We start from the raw sequence: 7,704 nt of genomic DNA, 5'->3' as shown, positions 1-7,704 counted from the left end.
AGAAATAAGTAAATATTTTGATAATAGTATTTTTAGATTTGCAATATGGAAGAAAATAGCACAATAATATAAAAAGGAGGAGGGAAATGGAAGTATATAGCTCTAAGATTATTATAATGTGCATAAAGTGGTATACTATTATTTGAAGGTAGGTTATAATAAGGTTAACAATGTACACCTAAGTGAAATAAAATAAAGATTGCTAATAATACAAAAATATATATAAGAACAAACATTACAAAATAGTCAAACTAATTCAAATGGAAACAGGAAAATAGCAAAGAGGAAAAGAGAATAGGACAAAAAGAAAACAAATAAGATAATGGAAAAGCTAACCTCCAATGATGTTAATAATTATACTACACACAAACTGCCTAAAATTTCCAAATTTTTTTCTCAAACTGAACAAAAAATCATGACTAAACCATACACTATTCATCAATAAATGAATTTACAAAGACATGGAGTAAAAGAACAAGGACAAAAAAAAAAAAAGGACAAGGACAGAAAAACAAAAAACATGCATGCACACATTAATTAAGAGAAAACTGAAGCAGCTATATCAGTATCAGGAAAAGTACATTCCAGGAAAAGGATATGACAGAATCAACATTTCAGAATGACAGAAGTTCAATTAGCCAAGAAGAAGGAGCAATACTAAATGTGAATATTCTAAACAACAGTTTTTCAAAATATTTAAAACAAAAGCTAAAAGAACTTGAAACAAATCCACAATAACAATTGAAGATTTCAACACTTCAGTAAATTGGTGGAAAACATAGACACAAAAAGTGAGAGTAAATATGACTTGAATAACACAATCAACCAACTTGACATATCTGATATTACAGAATACTCATTCCAACAAAGTGTACCTGAATAATTAAAAGGACTGAAGTCATACAGAGTTTGTAGTCTGATCATAATGGCACTTTTTTGGATTGAAGTATAGTTGACTTACAAAACTCTCAGTTTCAGGTGTACAACAAAGTAATTCAGTTGTACATATACATATATCTATTCTGTTTCAGATATTTTTCCTTTATAGGTTATTATAAAATATTGAGTATAGTCCCTTTTACTATATAGTACCTTGGTCCAGGACTTCCCTGGTGGCTCAGATAGTAAAGCATCTGCCTACAACGTGGGAGACCTGGGTTCAATCCCTGGGTTGGGAAGATCTCCTGGAGAAGGAAATGGCAACCCACTCCAGTATTCTTGCCTGGAAAATCCCATGGACAGAGGAGCCTGTTAGGCTACAGTCCATGGGGTTGCAAAGAGTTGGACACAACTGAGCGATTTCACTTTCACCTTGGTCCATGTTGGTTATTTTATATATAGTAATGTGTAATCCCAAATTCACAATTTATCCCTACCCCCTCTCTTTCCTTTTGCTAACCATAAGTCTGTTTTGTGTCTGTGGGTCAATCTCTGTTTTGTATATAAGTTCATTTTATCACTCTTTTTAGATTCCATATAAAAGCAATAGCATATGATTTTGTCTTTCTCTCTCTGGCTTACTTCACTTAGTAAGTGATGTTCTCTAGGTCTCTGAATGTTGCTGCAAATGGCATTACTTCATTCTTTTTTATGGCTAGATAATATCCCATGGTATATATATTCTACTTCTTTATCCATTCATCTGTCAATGAGCATTTAGGTTACTTCCATGTCTTGGCCACTGTAAATAGTGCTGCAGTGAACACTGGGGTGCATGGATTTTTTGAATTATATTTTCCCCCAGATATATGCCCAAGAATGGGATTTTAGATCATGTGGTAGCTCTAATTTTAGTTTTTTAAGGAAACTCCATACTGTTTTTCATAGTGGCTGTACCAATTTATGTTCCCACCAACAATGTAGGAGGATGTTCTTTTTTCTCCACACCCTTTCCAACTTATTTGGAAACACAAAAGACCCCAAATAGCCAAAGCAATCTTTTTTTTTTTAATTAATTTTATTTTATTTTTAAACTTTACATAATTGTATTAGTTTTGCCAAATATCAAAATGAATCCACCACAGGTATACATGTGTTCCCCATAAAGCTGGAGCAAACAGGTTTCTTGACTTTAGCCTATAACACAAAGCTACAGTAATTAAAACACTATGGTACTGGCACAAAAATAGAGATATAAACAAGTGAAAAGGATAAAAAGGCCAGAAATAAACCCACAGGGTTATGGTCTATTAATGTATGACAAAAGAGGCAAGAATATACAATGGGAAAAAGACAGTCTTTTCAATATGTAGTGCTGGGAAAGCTGGACAGCTACATGTAAAAAATGAAATTATAACATTCCCTGACACAACACACAAAAATAAATTCAAAATTGATTAAAAACCTAAATGTAAGACTGGGGATACTATCAAATTCCTAGGGGAAAACATAGGCAGTACACTCTTTGACATAAAGCACAGCAATATCTTTTTGGATCCATCCCCTGCTGCTGCTGCTGCTGCTGCTAAGTCGCTTCAGTAGTGTCCAACTCTGTGCGACCCCATAGATGGCAGCCCATCAGGCTTCCCCATCCCTGGGATTCTCCAGGCAAGAACACTAGAGTGGGTTGCCATTTCCTTCTCCAATGCATCAAAGTGAAAAGTGAAAGTGAAGTCGCTCAGTCGTGCCCGACTCTTAGCGACCCCATGGACTGCAGCCCACCAGGTTCCTCCATCCATGGGATTTTCCAGGCAAGAGTATCTCCTAGAGTAATGTAAATAAAAACGAAAATTAACAAATGGGACCTAATAAAGCTTTTGCACTGCAAAGTAAATCATAAACAAAATGAAAAGATAACCTACAGAATGTGAGAAAATATTTGTAAATGATGCAACCAACAAGGGATTAATCTCCAAAATATATAAACAGCTCATTACAAAAAAAAAGTCGTGATATTAAATTAGAAGTCAATTAAAAATACCAGGAAATGCCCAAATATTTGGAAACTTAAAAATACTTTTCTGAAAACCCCATGGACCAAATAAGAAAGCAAAAGGTAAAATTAAAAACTGCTGCTATTGCTGCTAAGTCGCTTCAGTTGTGTCCGACTCTGTGCAACCTCATAGACAGCAGCCCACTAGGCTCCTCTGTCCCTGGGATTCTCCAGGCAAGAACACTGGAGTGGGTTGCCATTTCCTTCTCCAATGCATGAAAGTGAAAAGTGAAAGTGAAGTCACTCAGTCAAGTCCAACTCGTAGCGACCCCATGGACTGCAGCCTACCAGGCTCCTCCATCCATGGGAGTTTCCAGGCAAGAGTACTGGAGTGGGATGCCATTGTCTTCTCCAAAATTAAAAACTATTTGACCTGATAAAACTAATTATAAGACACATCAAACTTTGTGAACTGCAACTAAAACTGTGGTTAAAGGAAATTTGTTGGTTTGACTTAAATGCTTATGTTGAAAACAAAGAGCCTAAATTAAACTATTTGCAGCTCCACCTTAAAAAGAAAACACTCAAACAGAATATTAACTATAAAAATTTAGGGGAAAAAGGAAATAATACTGCTATGTTAAATCAATCAACATATAAGTGAAAAACAATAGACAAAAAATAGAAAACAAAAGCCGGTTCTCAAAAAAAAGTGAAAAACCTCTAATTAGATTAAACAAGGAGAGGGAACAAACAGGTGAATTCAACCATTTATTTGGAAAGAACAAATTACTTGAAAGAGAGAAATTACATTACTAACACAGAACAGCCCTACATCTAGGATGGAACTTAAAATTGTAAATAAAAATTTCCTCACAGAGAAAACTACAAGCCCAAAAGTTTTACTAGTTGAAATCTGGCAAACAATTAAGGAAGAAATAATTCCAATGTCACAGAAAATATTCTGGAAAATAAAGAAGGGGACACTTCCAAACTCATTGTAAATGGCCAGCATTACCTTAATCCCAAACCAGAGAAAGATATTACAAAAACAGGGCACCTCAGAGTAGTAACTCTCATGAACATAGATACAAAAAAAAATAATAATAATATAAAATTAACAAACGAAATCCAGCAACATTGAAAAAGTTAATTTATAATGACCAAATAGGGTTTATCCAAAGAATGTATAGTTGGTTTAACATCTGAAAATTAATCAATTTGCTTAACAAAACTAAGGTAATAGGAGCACAGACTTTATTTTTTATTTTTTTTTAACTTTTCAATATTGTATTGGTTTTGCCATATATCAAAATGAATCCACCATAGGTATACATGTGTTCCCCATCCTGAACCCTCCTCCCTCCTCCCTCCCCATACCATCCCTCTGGGTCATCCCAGTGTACCAGCCCCAAGCATCCAGTATCGTGCATTGAACCTGGACTGGCAACTCGTTTCATACATGATATTATACATATTTCAATGCCATTCTCCCAAATCATCCCCCCCTCTCCCTCTACCACAGAGTCCAAAAGACTGTTCTATACATCAGTGTCTCTTTTGCTGTCTCGTACACAGGGTTATTGTTACCATCTTTCTAAATTCCATATATATGCATTAGTATACTGTATTGGTGTTTTTCTTTCTGGCTTACTTTACTCTGTATAATTGGCTCCAGTTTCATCCACCTCATTAGAACTGATTCAAATGTATTCTTTTTAATGGATGAGTAATACTCCATTGTATATATGTACCACATATCCATTCATCTGATGATGGACATCTAGGTTGCTTCCATGTCCTGGCTATTATAAACAGTGCTGCGATGAACATTGGGGTACATGTGTCTCTTTCAATTCTGGTTTCCTCGGTGTGTATGCCCAGCAGTGGGATTGCTGGATCATAAGGCAGTTCTATTTCCAGTTTTTTAAGGAATCTCCACACTGTTCTCCATAGTGGCTGTACTAGTTTGCATTCCCACCAACAGTGTAAGAGGGTTCCCTTTTCTCCACACCCTCTCCAGCATTTATTGCTTGTAGACTTTTGGATCGCAGCCATTCTGACTGGCATGAAATGGTACCTCATAGTGGTTTTGATTTGCATTTCTCTGATAATGAGTGATGTTGAGCATCTTTTCATGTGTTTGTTAGCCATCTGTATGTCTTCTTTGGAGAAATGTCTATTTAGTTCCTTGGCCCGTTTTTTGATTGGGTCATTTATTTTTCTGGAATTGAGCTGTAGGAGTCGCTTGTATATTTTTGAGATTAGTTGTCAGTTGCTTCATTTGCTATTATTTTCTCCCATTCTGAAGGCTGTCTTTTCACCTTGCTTATAATTTCCTTTGTTGTGCAGAAGATTTTAAGTTTGATTAGGTCCCATTTGTTTATTTTTGCTTTTATTTCCAATATTCTGGGAGGTGGGTCATAGAGGATCCTGCTGTGATGTATGTCGGAGAGTGTTTTGCCTTTGTTCTCCTCTAGGAGTTTTATAGTTTCTGGTCTTACGTTGAGATCTTTAATCCATTTTGAGTTTATTTTTGTGTATGGTGTTAAAAAGTATTCTAGTTTCATTCTTTTACAAGTGGTTGACCAGATTTCCCAGCACCACTTGTTAAAGAGATTGTCTTTAATCCATTGTATATTCTTGCCTCCTTTGTCAAAGATAAGGTGTCCATATGTGTATGGATTTATCTCTGGGCTTTCTATTTTGTTCCATTGATCTATATTTCTGTCTTTGTGCCAGTACCATACTGTCTTGATGACTGTGGCTTTGTAGTAGAGCCTGAAGTCAGGCAGGTTGATTCCTCCAGTTCCATTCTTCTTTCTCAAGATCGCTTTGGCTATTCGAGATTTTTTGTATTTCCATACAAATTGTGAAATTATTTGTTCTAGCTCTGTGAAGAATACTGTTGGTAGCTTGATAGGGATTGCATTGAATCTATAAATTGCTTTGGGTAGTATACTCATTTTCACTATACTGATTCTTCCAATCCATGAACATGGTATATTTCTCCATCTATTAGTGTCCTCTTTGATTTCTTTCACCAGTGTTTTATAGTTTTCTATATATAGGTCTTTAGTTTATTTAGGTAGATATATTCCTAAGTATTTTATTCTTTTCATTGCAGTGGTGAATGGAATTGTTTCCTTAATTTCTCTTTCTATTTTCTCATTATTAGTGTATAGGAATGCAAGGGATTTCTGTGTGTTGATTTTATATCCTGCAACTTTACTATATTCATTGATTAGTTCTAGTAATTTTCTGGTGGAGTCTTTAGGGTTTTCTATGTAGAGGATCATGTCATCTGCAAACAGTGAGAGTTTTACTTCTTCTTTTCCAATTTGGATTCCTTTTATTTCTTTTTCTGCTCTGATTGCTGTGGCCAAAACTTCCAAAACTATGTTGAATAGTAATGGTGAAAGTGGGCACCCTTGTCTTGTTCCTGACTTTAGAGGAAATGCTTTCAATTTTTCACCATTGAGGATAATGTTTGCTGTGGGTTTGTCATATATAGCTTTTATTATGTTGAGGTATGTTCCTTCTATTCCTGCTTTCTGGAGAGTTTTTATCATAAATGGATGTTGAATTTTGTCAAAGGCTTTCTCTGCATCTATTGAGATAATCATATGGTTTTTATTTTTCAATCTGTTAATGTGGTGTATTACATTGATTGATTTGCAGATATTAAAGAATCCTTGCATCCCTGGGAGAAAGCCCACTTGATCATGGTGTATGATCTTTTTAATGTGTAGTTGGATTCTGATTGCTAGAATTTTGTTAAGGATTTTTGCATCTATGTTCATCAGTGATATTGGCCTGTAGTTTTCTTTTTTTGTGGGATCTTTGTCAGTTTTTGGTATTAGGGTGATGGTGGCCTCATAGAATGAGTTTGGAAGTTTACCTTCCTCTGCAATTTTCTGGAAGAGTTTGAGTAGGATAGGTGTTAGCTCTTCTCTAAATTTTTGGCAGAATTCAGCTGTGAAGCCGTCTGGACCTGGGCTTTTGTTTGCTGGAAGATTTCTGATTACAGTTTCAATTTCCGAGCACAAACTTTAGACAAGAGGGCTCAGTAGCTCTGGCTTAGTTGCTCTGAGGCATACGGAACCTTCCCAGACCAGGTATCAAACCCATGTCTCCTGCCTCAGCAGGCAGGTGCTTAAATGGGCTTCCTTGGTAAAGAATTTGCCTTCTGTACAATGCAGGAAACCCAAGTGTGATCCCTGGTTCGGGAAAGTCCCTTGGAGAAGGAAATGGCAACCCACTCCAGTATTCTTGCCTGGAGAATTCCATGGACAGAGGAGCCTAGTGGGCTACAGTTCATGGGGTTGCAAAGAATCAGACACGACTAAGCAACTAACACACACAGGGCATCAAAGAGAAAAATAATACAATCATCTTAAGCAACTTAGCAACAGCAACAAATAGATGAGAAAATCCATCTAGCAAAATTCTATACACAATCATGATAAAAACCACCAACATATTAGAAATAGAAGAAACTTCCTCAACCTGAAAAAGGAAACCCATTAAAAATATTGTAAGTAACATTATAGTAGAGAAAAATTGAGCACTTTCTCCCTAAAATAGGAAGCAAGGTGAAGATATTCTCTCTCACTAGTCCCGTTTAATACTTTCCCTACCCTACTCACTGCAAAGATGTAAGAAAACAAAGTAAAATAATACAAAAAGGATGCAGAATGGAAAGGAAGAAGTAAAATTGTCTCTACCTGTGGCTGTGAACCTAGACAACCCTACAGAATCTAAAAAAAATATTAGTAGAACTAAAAAGTGATTTTAATGATTGCAAAATAGAAGGGCTGCATACAAAAATC

General features: G+C 35.8%; 1 long non-coding RNA gene across 1 annotated transcript in view; it reads right to left on the bottom strand.

The window, feature by feature from the left end:
• Positions 1-775: 775 nt before the first annotated feature.
• LOC132345535 (uncharacterized) overlaps positions 776-7,704 on the bottom strand; it is a 76,392-nt gene continuing 69,463 nt past the window's right edge. The window contains exon 3 of the long non-coding RNA XR_009494935.1: positions 776-2,703. This is a non-coding gene — a long non-coding RNA (uncharacterized lncRNA). The remainder of the gene's footprint in view (positions 2,704-7,704) is intronic.

This window comes from Bos taurus, chromosome 6, assembly GCF_002263795.3.
Source record: "Bos taurus isolate L1 Dominette 01449 registration number 42190680 breed Hereford chromosome 6, ARS-UCD2.0, whole genome shotgun sequence".
NCBI classification, from domain to species: Eukaryota; Metazoa; Chordata; class Mammalia; order Artiodactyla; family Bovidae; genus Bos; species Bos taurus.
The sequence above is the reverse complement of the archived record's forward strand: the minus strand, read 5'-3'. Positions and strand labels throughout refer to the sequence as shown.